Below are 15,206 nucleotides of genomic sequence, written 5' to 3' on the forward strand. Positions count from 1 at the left end.
TTGAGACAGAAGAGAACTGCAGATATATTACCACTTTTCTACTCATTTTGTTCTGTTCAGATACAAATGACTGAGGGCCATATTTATGAGAACTGGTATTCATGCACGCACCACGCAACATGATACATGAACAACGTAAAGCTCCAAGTCATATTCATGAAACGACGCAAAGCCACTTTGCAGGGCTTTGAATAGCTTCATATATGGAGCAATGCAATGCAAAGAAAATTGCTGTGCTGCCTTACTATGCACAAGGGAGGCATTACATGGGCATTGCGGTGGGTGCTTCCATTAAACTCTTATGGTTTTTGATGCATTTCTAAATTTACAAGAACTTGCAAACCTGGGAATGAGTCAAAACCGTATGCCGCCCCAGGGAGGCATAACGAGAGGAAATATATCGCTTTCTCTTCGTTTTTTCCTCTTCCTATGTGTGCATGACTACTAGGAAAGTTAAAACCTGCACCTTGGAACACCAGAGTACTATCTGTTGCAAGAAACAGATAACTAAATTGACTACACACTTTCTAGAAAAGAGTCATGATGCCAATGATCTTAGATGAATTGTACAAGATAAACCAACGGCTTAAATACCTGTTAAAAACATGTAACAATATCTGTTCAGGAAGGAGCAACCCTGGGTATTCAGACTCCAAAGTGCCAGCCTTGGACTCAACAATGACATCCTGTAGCCTAGCCTATCCCAATCCTGGTAGGATAACATTAAATCATAGGGGATTTCATTGGGATTTGTAGACAGTGCTGGGTATCTCGTAATCACATGAAATATTGTTTCAGGTTAAGTCACTTAGTAAATCCATGGTAATATTCCGGGGCACGCCAGTGGACACCTTTTTGAAATGCTTAGCAAAACATTCTTTCCACAAGTATTTAGGTACATTCTGCTAGATTGCACCAAATCCATGGTAATATTCTGGGATAAGCATGAGTACATCTTTTGAAATGCTTAACAAAACATTTGTTGTATAACAACTGAGGTACACACTACCAGATTGTACCTAATAAACAAACACAACTGGATTGCTGAGAGAGGCCATGCCTCCTTTTTACACCACTCTGCAAACGCGCCTCCTGGCGCAGTTCTGCTCGAGGCATGAAGTCCACTTTAGTCGTTAGGTCCTGAGAACACAAGGGGACCGTTTGCAGAGTGGTATAAAAAGGGGCATGGCCTCGGGCCACCTCTCAGCAATCCCACTGTGTGAGGCTTACTGGAGGTAGTTGGTGGGCTAGTTAGCCCCCAGGGACCCTCAGGATTCAAGGGGACTCTGCCAAGTCAAAAGATGGTTGACAACAATTCCTGATTTGCAGTGTTGGCAGCCAATCAGAATGAAGCTTGTGCTCGGGAGAGTTCGCAAATCCCTCAGATATCAATATTTTTATTTTTGGAATCTCTCAGGAACTACTGAACAGATTTACACCATTTAAAAGAAAAGTCGCTTTCTGAACCAAGAGCTTCCTTTTTGCCAAATTTGGTTTAATTCCGTTGAGCGGTTCGAGCTGTAGCTATGTCTAAAGACCCTATGGAAATTAACATGGGGAAAACATGTTTTGGTATCCCCTTTTTGATCAGTGGAAGAGCCAGGTCTATGCGGATCCCATGTGACCAGAAAAAAAGAGATTTGATTGGTTCATAACACTTCCTATTCTAACTATTAAAGGACCCCACCCATTTCAATCACTCTTCTTAGACCTTCCTTGGGAGGAGACCTGTGCTAAGAAGAACCTCATTTTTTTGGGATTGCACACCTGGTTTTGCTTTCACGTAAAAAAATGGCTTCACAACAGCATGAATCTTCAGAATCAGAACACTCCAACGAAGAAGGTTTTGTACCAGAACCACCGCGTCCCCAAAAGTATGTCTCCATCAACTGGAACATTTTTACCTATCCGGAGGGCTTAAAAAAAATCAACGCAACCAAAGTAACTTGCAAAATTTACACAGCAGTATTATCACGTGGAGACACAAACAAAAAATATTCTTGTGGCACAGCAAACATGCTGAAGCACTTGTATTGTTTGCATCCAGTGAACCTAGCAAAAGAGGAGTGCAGAAGACTGCAGGAGAGTCTACCACCACCACCGCAAGTTCGGAGCACTTCTGGGGCATCCACTTCAAGCTCAAAATTGGACATACATCCCCAATTGGCAAATGCAAAAATACACTGCGTCAAATGCAACAGATTGCTATGCTACGGTGAGCAGTCTGTCAATTTAGTTTTCAGGGCACAAGATAACCATTGATGCTAGAGGGGGGGGGGGGATTTCCCCCAAAGTGCATTGTTTTGTTTGTCCAGTTGACTTTTATCCTATTAAAAAAAAAATTAAAAAAAATCGTTGACAAATCAAAAATAAACATAAAACTACAAAAACAAAAAAAAAGTTTATTTTCAGAACTAACTACTCTGGTTAAAGAAAGTGCTAGATTTGTATGCTAGTGTGTGAAAGTTTAGATGAATGTATGTGTAGTGCATAATTGACTGCAAGAATGCATTTGTGGGGTATGGTGAATGTATAAGAGCAGAACTATAAGGAAGTGCTCCAGCATGACAGCACAAATGCTCTTTAGCTACAGGGTGCTATGATACTTCCGAAGCATAGGGATGCAACATATGTACATAAATATGTTGCAGCTTTATGCTTCCCTCTGCACTGCTACTTAAACTGCAGCCATGTGGTGACACAGGCACCCTTGCACCATGATGCAAGTATATCTGTGTCGTGTGGAGCTTGTTTTTGTGCAAAAAGACACACCTTCCTGCAGCAAAGGCATTTTTCTCATTCAATGTACGCTGTTTATTTTAGCATATATTGTAAGAGAAAAAATGAAGAGAAATGAAAACAATTCTCCTTTTTGTGCCTTGCTACACCAATTGGACGATGGAGCAGCATTCACACACATGTCCAGATTTATGATACATCTGGAGATGTGTCTTGTTCTATGAGTGTTCTGTGCAAACACGCACAGCAACACCTTTAGAACGCCATTTCAATGCAAAGTGGTGTGTATGATGAGGTCATAATTACATGGAGAAGAAAAGGTACACAGAGTGCCTTTTCCTCTCTTTGTAAATATGAAAGAGTGTCTTGCGCTATAACTACGTTACAAAAAGTGAAATATTGTTGGCACAGGATGCTTCTAAATTTGCCCAATAAGTGCTTAGGTATTGGCACACTGTTACAATAAGGAATATTTTGCTAGTTCATTGTTTGAAAAATTGCATGAGAATGATAGGAGGTAAACACAGAGTTATGTCTCCAAAGGTGCTCAAAGAAGAATGATTGAAATGATTGCGGTCCTTCAATAGGTACAATGGGAAATATTATGAACCAATCAAATCTTTTTTTTCAGGTCACACGATATCCTATGACAGGGAGATTCAAAAACTACATAGGTATGATGACTGTATTAATACATTATAGCATCTTGCAGATCTGCTTGCATAGTATATAAAGAAATGAACTTGTACTAGGGTTAATGGCTAGTCCAATCCTTAACTATATGACAAATAGAGTAATTTCAGTACTGCAAACAGAGAACAAGATAAATGTATAAGTACTTACGTTTTGGCAAACTGATAGGACACATTTATAGATTAGTGAAGGGAAGGGATGGAGCCTGATGTGACAGATGCAAACACAGTCTGTGATGTGTTTTAAGTTAAGGAATTTTGTCTCTTTTAATCCTGAAAGTCCCTGGGCCCTACTGCCCACCATGTCTCTCTATTAAATACCATACAGGTGTGTTGCAGAGACGTGCTCTGAAGCCATGTCCTATTTTATAACTCTCTGTAATGCAACTCTCTGGCACTTTCTGCACATATCTGGTGGGATAGTTTGGCGCCCAGGAATACTCAGTATTCATGTTAACATTATCCTGTACCTTAAAACGCCCACAGAGCATCTTTCCACACATATCTACTCTGTCCATTCCCCCTTTCTTCACCTGTGTGCAAATACAGGCCATTGTGCATTTTAATACTTAGTTAAACGTACCTTCACAGTGATAGAAATAAAAAATGCTACACATTTTTTACAGTTTCTGAAAATTTCATATTTTAGAATTATGTTCTGTGAAAGAGAAGATAAAATACAGTTATAATATATAATATTATATTTTTTAGAACACAGCATTATTTTAACATTTTATAAATTATTTTCTTTACCTTTTTTGCTGTTCTAAGAATATATTGAATTTCACTAGAAACAGTGATTTCAATTGTACTCATCACGTAACAGTGGGCAAAAAAAACAATCAGGGCCTTAGCACTTGTACTGGTACAATCTGTTCACTGCAGTAAAACTCAACCAATTATAAATTCACCCAGTGTCTCTCGTTGTACTACTCTAATCATTCAGTCAGTATCCATGTACTCATGCAGTGAGCCAGGCCTTAGGACATGGATTGCTTTAAAGTCCTATGCACTAAGCATGTAGGGCCATACGTATCAAGGCCAAATGGGTTCGCGTTTGCGAACTCATTTTCTCAAAATGTTATGTATGAAAGAATTTGGGTTCAAAATAAGGAATCGCAAAATGTGCCATTCCTTATTTTGCGATTGCATTTAAGGAATCGCAAATTTTGCGATTCCTTAAATGCAACGTATTAAGCAAAAAAAAAATTCCAAAATGCCCTTAAGGAAGCGCAACTTACCACCAACTTCCAGTTGATGGTAAGTTGCGATTTCCTTGAAAAATGCACATTTCAGCATTTTTCAAAGTGCCATGCGATGCACCACATGTGCACCCATGCTTATTTCAGGGGTGCAACAGGGTGTCCTTTGGACACCCCTGCACCCTTGAAATTATTCTCAATTTGCGATTCGCAAATTGCGAATCGCAAATTGGGAACAAAATTCCCATTCTTTCCTATGGGCCTCCTGGCCAATAGAAATGAATGGGAAAGTATTCCTTAATTGCAAATTTGCAATTAAGGAATATCAAGAAATCGCAAAAAAATTGCGTTTTTCTTGATACATACCATTTTGCGATTCTGAAATAGCGATTTCTTAAAAATCGCTATTACAGAATCGCAAATTGGTTCCTTGATACATATGGCCCTTAGTGCTCTAACCACCTTTACGCTTCTGTTTCAGGCCTACAATTCCCCAGTCAGTATCCATGCACTGCTGCAAACACCCTGTCACTGCCCTTGCGCTCATGTAGTGACCCCTTCAGCACCATGTACTAATCCATTCACCAAAGAAAAACTCAGCCAATTATAAATTCACCGTGTCTCTCCTTGTAGTACTGTAATGTTTGAATCAGTACATAAGTTCTCATGCAGTGATGCAGGGCCTTAGCACTTGGACTGGTACAAACGTCTATGCATAATGCATGTACTCCTCTAACCACTTACATACTTGTGTTTTAGGCCTACAACTCCCCAGTCAGTTTGCATACACTGCTTCAAACACCCTGTTACTGCCCTTGCATTCCTCTAGTGACCCTTTCTGCACCATGTATTAATCTGTTCACTGCAGTAAAACTCAACCAATTATAAATTCACCCAGTGTCTCTCCTTGTACTACTCTAATCATTCAGTCAGTAGCCATGTAATCATGCAATGAGCGAGGCATTAGGACATGGACTGCTTTAAAGTCCTATGCACTAATCATGTAGTGCTCTAACCACCTTTACGCTTCTGTTTCAGTCCTTCAATACCTTAGTCAGTAGCCATACACTGCTGCAAACACCCTGTTACTGCCCTTGTACTCCTGTAATGACCCTTTCAGCACCATGTACTAATCTATTCACTAAAGTAAAACTCAACCAATTATAAATTCACCCAGTGTCTCTTCTTGCGCCACTCTAATCATTCAGTCAGTATCCATGTACTCATGCAATGAGCCAGGCCTTAGTGTCGTAGGTTGACAGTGATTGGGTTAGCATTTGCTTCAGCTACACTAACTTTTCACTGTTAGCTTGACTATATTCCGGAGGCCATTTTGTATTCCTGGCTTCCATTTTGACTGAATGCTCTGCCTTGTGGTCAGCATGCCCTTTTGTCCTTTCTCTCTCGCGATGACCATTTGGTCTGCCCAGCAACCGGCTATTTTTAGTAATGGTCAAACCTGCACATGCGTATTCAGGCTTTCAAGGTTAATGATCGGTCACTGCTTAGGAATGTTCTCCAAACTGACCAGTGGTACTAAACTCCTCCCACTAGTTGGCTGTGTTCCAAAAATGCCCTTATATGTACCTAAAATTGTGTAAAGTGTGTACCGCCTATTTTTCAAATTCCTGTACACTGCATAAAAGAAGCCACGTATTCACTGTTCGGGGTGATACTCATTGCATTGCCGAAGGGTGCTGTAGGATTGTACCATCACCCCATGGGGTCTTAATAAACTTGGGCCCGATTCACAGAACTAATTTAAGACAAAATCCTAAACTTACTACTTTTGGTATTCACAGAAGTTAGGATTTTGTCTTAAGTTTGTTTTAAGACAAAATCCTAACTTAAGTCTGTCTTAAGTCTGTTTTAAGACAAAATCCTAACTTCTGTGAATACCAAAAGTAGTAAGTTTAGGATTTTGTCTTAAATTAGTTCTGTGAACCGGGCCCAACATGACCATATATGCAACTTACAATTACCACTGGGGAACAGATTGTCTGTAGTTAGAAGTTTAGGGTTGAGTGGGATCAAGCAGCACTTAATTTTAACAAATGAACTGCCAGTGCCCAAGATATTACTCGCTGGCCCACTGCAGCTGGCGCAACCCATGCCACTTTAAACTGCAGGCTTAAGGTCAAGTTGCCTAGTTTTTTTTAGAGATTTATTAAATAGGTTAATGCTTCACTAATGAATTTTGCTTAAAAATACACTCAAAGCTTGAAGCTGCACCCGCCGCAATGTTAAAAATAGAGGATGTGACCGCCAGGGTGGCGGTCACATCCTAATTGGAGAGGAGGGAACTCCGCAGGCCATGCGGAGGTTCCCTCCTCCTCTATGGTCGCGGACGGACTCAAGTCCGTCCGCGATCATAATGAGCCCCATAATGTGGAGTGCACCTCACATAGGCAGGTAATGTGGAGATATTTCTCTGATTTTGTATTTGTTTGAACGACACATCATCTGTAAACCATTTTAAGTGCCACTTAGTGTAATATCACGTTTTCATGATATTTTTGACATGCCTGTTTTTAGCACGCTCCGAGGAATGTGCTGGCTTGGAAATGGTACCAGTTATTGATTAAATGAATCTACGCCGGCTCCCCCAGAGGGAACCCCTAAACGTGAAATGTACATAAAATTTGGCCTCCCCCCTATTATGTATAGTACATTATGGAATAAGTACACTAAGGCCGATCGTGAATTGCAATGGCCACTACATGGGTCGTTTGATTTACGAAAGGTTCAGTATGTGGAGCAGTGTTTGTTTCATCGCAGGTCTAGACAGGATATGTTTGAGTGTGTGCGTATGTGGGAGAAAGCGGTGCGTGAACGAATGAAGCGTGAACAAGCCTTGGCGGACAAGGAGCAGCGAAAGGCTGCCAATGTTAAAGCTTTACAGCTACAGGATAAGGAACTACAGGACCAGAAAGATAGGGAGATACGAGAGCGTAATTTACAAATTGATGGTCAGTTTCCTATTCGACACCCTCTTTATCCTGTCCTTAATAATGAATCTGATGATTTTTCATTGTTAGATCATTGCCCGCCTCCATATATTATGCCTACGGCCCGAGATGTGGATCCTGAGTCATCTGAGGAGCAGGATAAAAAGAGGGATACCTGTTCTATGCTTTCTACTGCTCGATCTGCGGAATTACGCGGGATGGCTCGTAAACTTAATGTTGATGTTATTTCTATTTCAGAGATTGAAGATTGTATGCGTAAGTGGTCTGAAAAAGAGCGATTGTATTTTCTGGAACATTTTGGGAAAGAAGTTGTTGAACGGTTTAGAAAGTATTCATCTGTGTTGGAATCTAAGGATATAGCAGTTGGTTGTGATAATTTACGTAAAGGTGTTTTTGTTCTCGGAGACGCAGATTGTTTCTTCCGGCGTCTGGTTCAGCTACGGGACGAGACGATACGACTACGGGAGTTGAAAAAGGAATCGGGTTCGACTGCGTCTGGATCGTTGGTTGAGTCCAGGGAGTGCCCTATCTTTGGAGCAGATAAGAGTGATACAGTTCATGTTATGCCTATGCGAGAAGCTGCGCCTTTGTATGTCCCTCCCAAAGGTCAAGGTACAGATGATAATAAGTTGTCTGCGGATTCGAAGGGCTTTTTCATATATAATTGGGTTTATACTCCTTGGAATAGAGCGGATGTTATGGCGCTTAAAACAGTTTACCTGACCCGCGCAAAAATTCGGCAGCTTTCCATGAGGGAGTAGACGGAGCTATTTCTTCATGTGTCATGATATTGGGTTAATATTGCCTCCCGATATGTGGAGGGCAATTCGTAAGTTTGATGATCAACAGATTTTAGGTGCAGATTGGAGGGATCGAGTACTGGCCGATTCAGATAGAGAACCCGCGTGTAAGCCATGCAAATTAAATTTAGACCTCCAGGCGTCTATTTTGAATAAATTAAAAATGCTCATTTCCCCTAACAAGATTGATTGGACGATGTTGGCCTCTTGTAAACAGAAGCCAGATGAATCAGTCTCTGATAGCTTTACACGCTTCGAGGAAGCGTTTCATGATTACAGTGGTCAATTATTAACAGAGGACACGGGCAGGCATTTGTTTGTTGATAAGTATGTAGCTAATCTCCTACCGGAGATTGCAAAGCGTTTAAAGGCGAGTGAAAGTTCATGGACCACTGCAACTCAACTCCCGCTTCTCTCCTAACTATGGCTCAGTATTATGAACGACAGGAATTGGAGGCTAAGGAAAGTAGTGATGGAAAGGCGAAAGATTTGAAGACGAAGGTGATGTTGGATCAGGTTTATGCTACACAGACGAGGGGAAATGATACGGGTAGACGTGGGTCTTCTTGCCCGCCTTCTTCCTGCTCTGATCTCTCTGCAGATCAGTGTGCATACTGTAAACAGTTTGGACATTGGCTTTTAGATTGTCCGGTGCTTCGAGAACAGCGTATTCAGCGTGGTCGAGGAAATAATAGGTTTCGGAATAGTTATTCGGGTCCGAGGGGTGAAGTGAATGATCGTGGTAGGTTTGAAGCTAGGGGTCGTGGTCAGGCTGACTATAATACTTTTGATCGATGGAATCAGTATCAGATAATTGAGGGTGAGTCTTCTGAGATTGAGGATAATACGTATGCATAGGATTGCGTAGGATGGGGTATGGAATCGGTTGAAGTACCAGTAGATGAAAGGGGTCCATATATTTCAGCGCATGTTTTGGGTTCTACTGATCAGTTTCTGGTCGATACAGGAGCTACTCGTAGCGCTCTGTCCAAACAATTGGTTCCAATGGCTCCCCTGTCTGGCAAAACGATTACATCAATAGGGTTCGATGGAACACCTTCCCTTAGCCCATTGTCTCAGCCCCTTCCATTTCACATTGATAAGTTCACTGCCCCATGTCCATTTTTGTTGTCTCCAAATACACCAGATAATATTGTGGGACTTGATATGCTCAAGTATTTTCGAGCAACCATACGCTGCGCCCCTTAAGGGGTGCGGGTTATTTTTAATGAGAATTACACAGAGATTGAGAGATCGTGCCTCCTTCAGGAAGCCGATGCGTTAGCCTCCCTTCCAAGTACTATATAGGCCACTTCTGATACTGATGTAGGACAGATGATTATCCCTCCCGTACACATCACTGTAAAGGAGGGAGTGCTTTTGCCCCGTGTACCACAGTATAAAATTTCTAGAGAAGGTGAAGCTGCTTTGACCCATATCATTAATGACTTGATTGCTGTAGGAGTGGTGGAGGAAGTTCCCTATAATGTTTGCAACAGCCCTATTCTTCCGATTCTAAAGAAATATACAGACACTAGGATTTACCGTTTTATTATTGCTTTGAGGGAAGTCAATAAGATAGTAGTGCCCAAATATCATGTGGTGTCCGATATTACTACCTTACTTACTTTGGTCCCACCCACAGCCACCACCTTCTCTGTCATTGATTTAAAGAATGCTTTCTTTTCGATTCCCCATTCATCCCGACAGCCGGTATCTCTTCGGCTTCACTTTAAATAATAGATCATACAGATTTTGTCGAGTTCCTCAAGGCTATACAGAAAGTCCTAGTATTTACAGTCAGGCTTTGAAAAGACAGCTTGATTCTTTTGAGCTACTTTCTGGAGTGGCTCTTATTCAATATGTTGATATTTTGTTAGCAGCAGACACGCATGAACAATGCGAGGAGAGTACTCTCTCCCTGCTCTCTTTCCTTGCCAAGAATAATCACAAGGTTTCAAGAAAGAAATTACAATATTGTAGACCGAAGTTGAACTACCTCGGTCATCTTCTGTCTAAGGAGGGGCGTGCATTGACATCAGATCGAATTCAAGCAATTTTAGACACACCAGTTCCTTGTACTCAGAAAGATGTTCATGCATTCATAGGTCTGACGTCCTTTTGCAGGCAGTGGATATTAGGATTTTCACACATTATAAAACCTTTGTTAGCGTTGTTATCCAAAAATGCACGACTCCTCTTGAATGGACAGACGAATGTCAGAATGCTTTTAAACAATTGAGACAGGTCCTTTGCTCTGCACCAGTGTTAGGTACACCAGATTATACAAAGATTTTTACATTATATGTACACGAGAAGGATGGGTGCGCATTATCAGTTTTAGTGCAGACACACGGCGATAAACAGCGACCTTGTGCGTACTTCTCAGCAGTACTTGATCCGTAGCACGAGGATTACCTGGTTGCTTTCGAGCAGTTGCAGCAACAGCAGTGTCTATACGACAGAGTGAGGGAATAGTTTTGTCACACAAATTGTTGGTGTTAGTGCCCCATGCGGTAGACGCCTTATTGAACCAAACGAAAACACAGCATCTAACTATCGCTCGTTTAACAGGATACGAATTAACGCTGTTGGCGCCACATATTACACTGAAGTGGTGCGCTACTTTGAACCCTGCTACTTTACTGCCATATCCTGTTTCTGAGTCCCAAGAGGAAGAACAACATGATTGTGTTTTTCTGACTGAAGAACAAACTAAGGGCCGTATTGACTTACAGGATACGCCACTTCCAGATGTAGATGGGGAACTGTGGGTTGATGGATCATGTTTAAAGCTGCTAGATGGTCGTCTTCCACAGCCTATGCAATTACGACACTTAAGACAGTGGTAGAGACAGCTCGCATACCACAAAAATCGGCCCAAGCAGCTGAACTGATATCTCTAATGAAAGCATGTGAGCTAAGTGGTGGATTATGTGTGAATATTTACACTGATAGTCGTTATGCTTTTGGAGTAGTGCATGATTTTTGCCTACTCTGGAAGGAACGAGGGTTTCTGACTTCGCATGGGGTGCAAAATATGCATGGAGAGTTAGTACACGATTTCCTGAATGCACTATTATGTCCAAAGAAAGTAGCGATAGTCAAATGCAGTGCACATAAAAAGGTGACAGATAAAATAGATTCAAAAATGGGGGTGGTGATGAACAGAGTGTCTGAATTAAGCAGACCACTCTTACCCAGTCCAAAGATCAGGGCTTGATCCATCACCGTTATTTAGCTCACTGCCCCATCCCAGCTCAGAACCTGGCTATATGCAAATTAGTCTGTCCCTGGCCCAGTGCATCATGGGAACAGGGCAGACCAAACTACCAAGCCAATTCTTCACCAGAAAGGAGACAAGCTTCCGGGGACCGGGTTCTGCCATTCCAGGCGTCGTCGGCCCGGCTTGCTTGAATCCTGATGGAGCAGTGAGCAAGGGACTCATGTCTGAGTATACCCTTCCACGCTTATGGTGGACAAAATTAAGCATGGGCGGATTTTGCGGATCCACGATTCGCGGATTTAGCGGATCCACGGATCGTGGATCCGCAAAATCCGCCTATTTAGCGGATTCAGCGGATTTGCGGATTGGGGGCGGGGCTTCCTCGAGTGTGTGGGCGGGGCCAAACGGACGGGGCTTCCACGCGAGCGCACATGCCTCTTGTGTGTCTAAAAGGTCAGAGACCGATCAGAGCAGCATCGAAGGGATATTTGGGAAGAAGGCACATCTGCCCAGCCTCCCAACGCTCACGATTTTTTTTGGGCTGATGAATGAGTCACTACATTTGCGCTTCAACTAGTTCCAGCGACCAAGTGTGTGTTACTATGCAATCGCGCCGAAGTGCGCAGGGGTCCCTTTAGTGAAATGTCCATCATAGTGGGTAAATGGCGGGAAGACGGTGCACACCTCGAGTGTGTGGGCGGGGCCAAACGGACGGGGCGTCCATGCGAGCATGCCTCTTGTGTGTATAAAAGGGCAGAGACCGATCAGCAGATTAATTTTTGGGCTGATCAATGAGTCACTGAATTAAAGCTTCAACTAGGGCACATGCTTTATTGATATCTGCAAGTGTTTCCTGTTGAGGTTTATTTTTTTGTGCCAGGACCGTCGTGCCCGAATGAACCCTGCCCTTCATATTTACTCAAGAAGACACCACCGTTGAAATAATTTACGATGGCGCCGGCAAGCTGCCAGCGCCATCCTGCAATAGTTACTTAATTAGCTTCAACAGGAAGCTCCAACTGTTAAAATAAAGCAGGCGCTCGAGCCCCTGCTGTATCTTATCTATTAGAGCTTCCTGTCGAAGCTAATTAAGTAACCATTTGAGGATGGCGCTGGCAGCTTGCCGGCGCCATCGTAAATTATGCAGGCTTGAACTTTTGACCGCAAAATCCGCTCCGATCGCGGATTGCGGATTTTCGGTAAATCCGCAAAATCCGCGATCGGAGCGGATTTTGCGCTCATGCTTAGACAAAATGATTCAAAAAAGGGGGTGGTGATGAACAGAGTGTCTGAATTAAGCAGACCACTCTTACCCAGTCCAAAGATCAGGGCTTGATCCATCACCGTTATTTAGCTCACTGCCCCATCCCAGCTCAGAACCTGGCTATATGCAAATTAGTCTGTCCCTGGCCCAGTGCATCATGGGAACAGGGCAGACCAAACTACCAAGCCAATTCTTCACCAGAAAGGAGACAAGCTTCCTGGGACCGGTTTCTGCCATTCCAGGCGTCGTCGGCCCGGCTTGCTTGAATCCTGATGGAGCAGTGAGCAAGGGACTCATGTCTGAGTATACCCTTCCACGCTTATGGTGGACAAAATGATTCAAAAAAGGGGGTGGTGATGAACAGAGTGTCTGAATTAAGCAGACCACTCTTACCCAGTCCAAAGATCAGGGCTTGATCCATCACCGTTATTTAGCTCACTGCCCCAACCCAGCTCAGAACCTGGCTATATGCAAATTAGTCTGTCCCTGGCCAAGTGCATCATGGGAACAGGGCAGACCAAACTACCAAGCCAATTCTTCACCAGAAAGGAGACAAGCTTCCGGGGACCGGTTTCTGCCATTCCAGGCGTCGTCGGCCCGGCTTGCTTGAATCCTGATGGAGCAGTGAGCAAGGGACTCATGTCTGAGTATACCCTTCCACGCTTATGGTGGACAAAATGATTCAAAAAAGGGGGTGGTGATGAACAGAGTGTCTGAATTAAGCAGACCACTCTTACCCAGTCCAAAGATCAGGGCTTGATCCATCACCGTTATTTAGCTCACTGCCCCATCCCAGCTCAGAACCTGGCTATATGCAAATTAGTCTGTCCCTGGCCCAGTGCATCATGGGAACAGGGCAGACCAAACTACCAAGCCAATTCTTCACCAGAAAGGAGACAAGCTTCCGGGGACCGGTTTCTGCCATTCCAGGCGTCGTCGGCCCGGCTTGCTTGAATCCTGATGGAGCAGTGAGCAAGGGACTCATGTCTGAGTATACCCTTCCACGCTTATGGTGGACAAAATGATTCAAAAAAGGGGGTGGTGATGAACAGAGTGTCTGAATTAAGCAGACCACTCTTACCCAGCCAAAGATCAGGGCTTGATCCATCACCGTTATTTAGCTCACTGCCCCATCCCAGCTCAGAACCTGGCTATATGCAAATTAGTCTGTCCCTGGCCCAGTGCATCATGGGAACAGGGCAGACCAAACTACCAAGCCAATTCTTCACCAGAAAGGAGACAAGCTTCCGGGGACCGGTTTCTGCCATTCCAGGCGTCGTCGGCCCGGCTTGCTTGAATCCTGATGGAGCAGTGAGCAAGGGACTCATGTCTGAGTATACCCTTCCACGCTTATGGTGGACAAAATGATTCAAAAAAGGGGGTGGTGATGAACAGAGTGTCTGAATTAAGCAGACCACTCTTACCCAGTCCAAAGATCAGGGCTTGATCCATCACCGTTATTTAGCTCACTGCCCCATCCCAGCTCAGAACCTGGCTATATGCAAATTAGTCTGTCCCTGGCCCAGTGCATCATGGGAACAGGGCAGACCAAACTACCAAGCCAATTCTTCACCAGAAAGGAGACAAGCTTCCGGGGACCGGTTTCTGCCATTCCAGGCGTCGTCGGCCCGGCTTGCTTGAATCCTGATGGAGCAGTGAGCAAGGGACTCATGTCTGAGTATTCCCTTCCACGCTTATGGTGGACAAAATGATTCAAAAAAGGGGGTGGTGATGAACAGAGTGTCTGAATTAAGCAGACCACTCTTACCCAGTCCAAAGATCAGGGCTTGATCCATCACCGTTATTTAGCTCACTGCCCCATCCCAGCTCAGAACCTGGCTATATGCAAATTAGTCTGTCCCTGGCCCAGTGCATCATGGGAACAGGGCAGACCAAACTACCAAGCCAATTCTTTACCAGAAAGGAGACAAGCTTCCGGGGACCGGTTTCTGCCATTCCAGGCGTCGTCGGCCCAGCTTGCTTGAATCCTGATGGAGCAGTGAGCAAGGGACTCATGTCTGAGTATACCCTTCCACGCTTATGGTGGACTTCCAGATGTAGATGGGGAACTGTGGGTTGATGGATCATGTTTAAAGCTGCCAGATGGTCGTCTTCCACAGCCTATGCAATTACGACACTTAAGACAGTGGTAGAGACAGCTCGCATACCACAAAAATCAGCCCAAGCAGCTGAACTGATATCTCTAATGAAAGCATGTGAGCTAAGTGGTGGATTATGTGTGAATATTTACACTGATAGTCGTTATGCTTTTGGAGTAGTGCATGATTTTGGCCTACTCTGGAAGGAACGAGGG

The sequence above is a fragment of the Lissotriton helveticus genome, chromosome 6, assembly GCF_964261635.1.
Source record: "Lissotriton helveticus chromosome 6, aLisHel1.1, whole genome shotgun sequence".
Taxonomy (NCBI): Eukaryota; Metazoa; Chordata; class Amphibia; order Caudata; family Salamandridae; genus Lissotriton; species Lissotriton helveticus.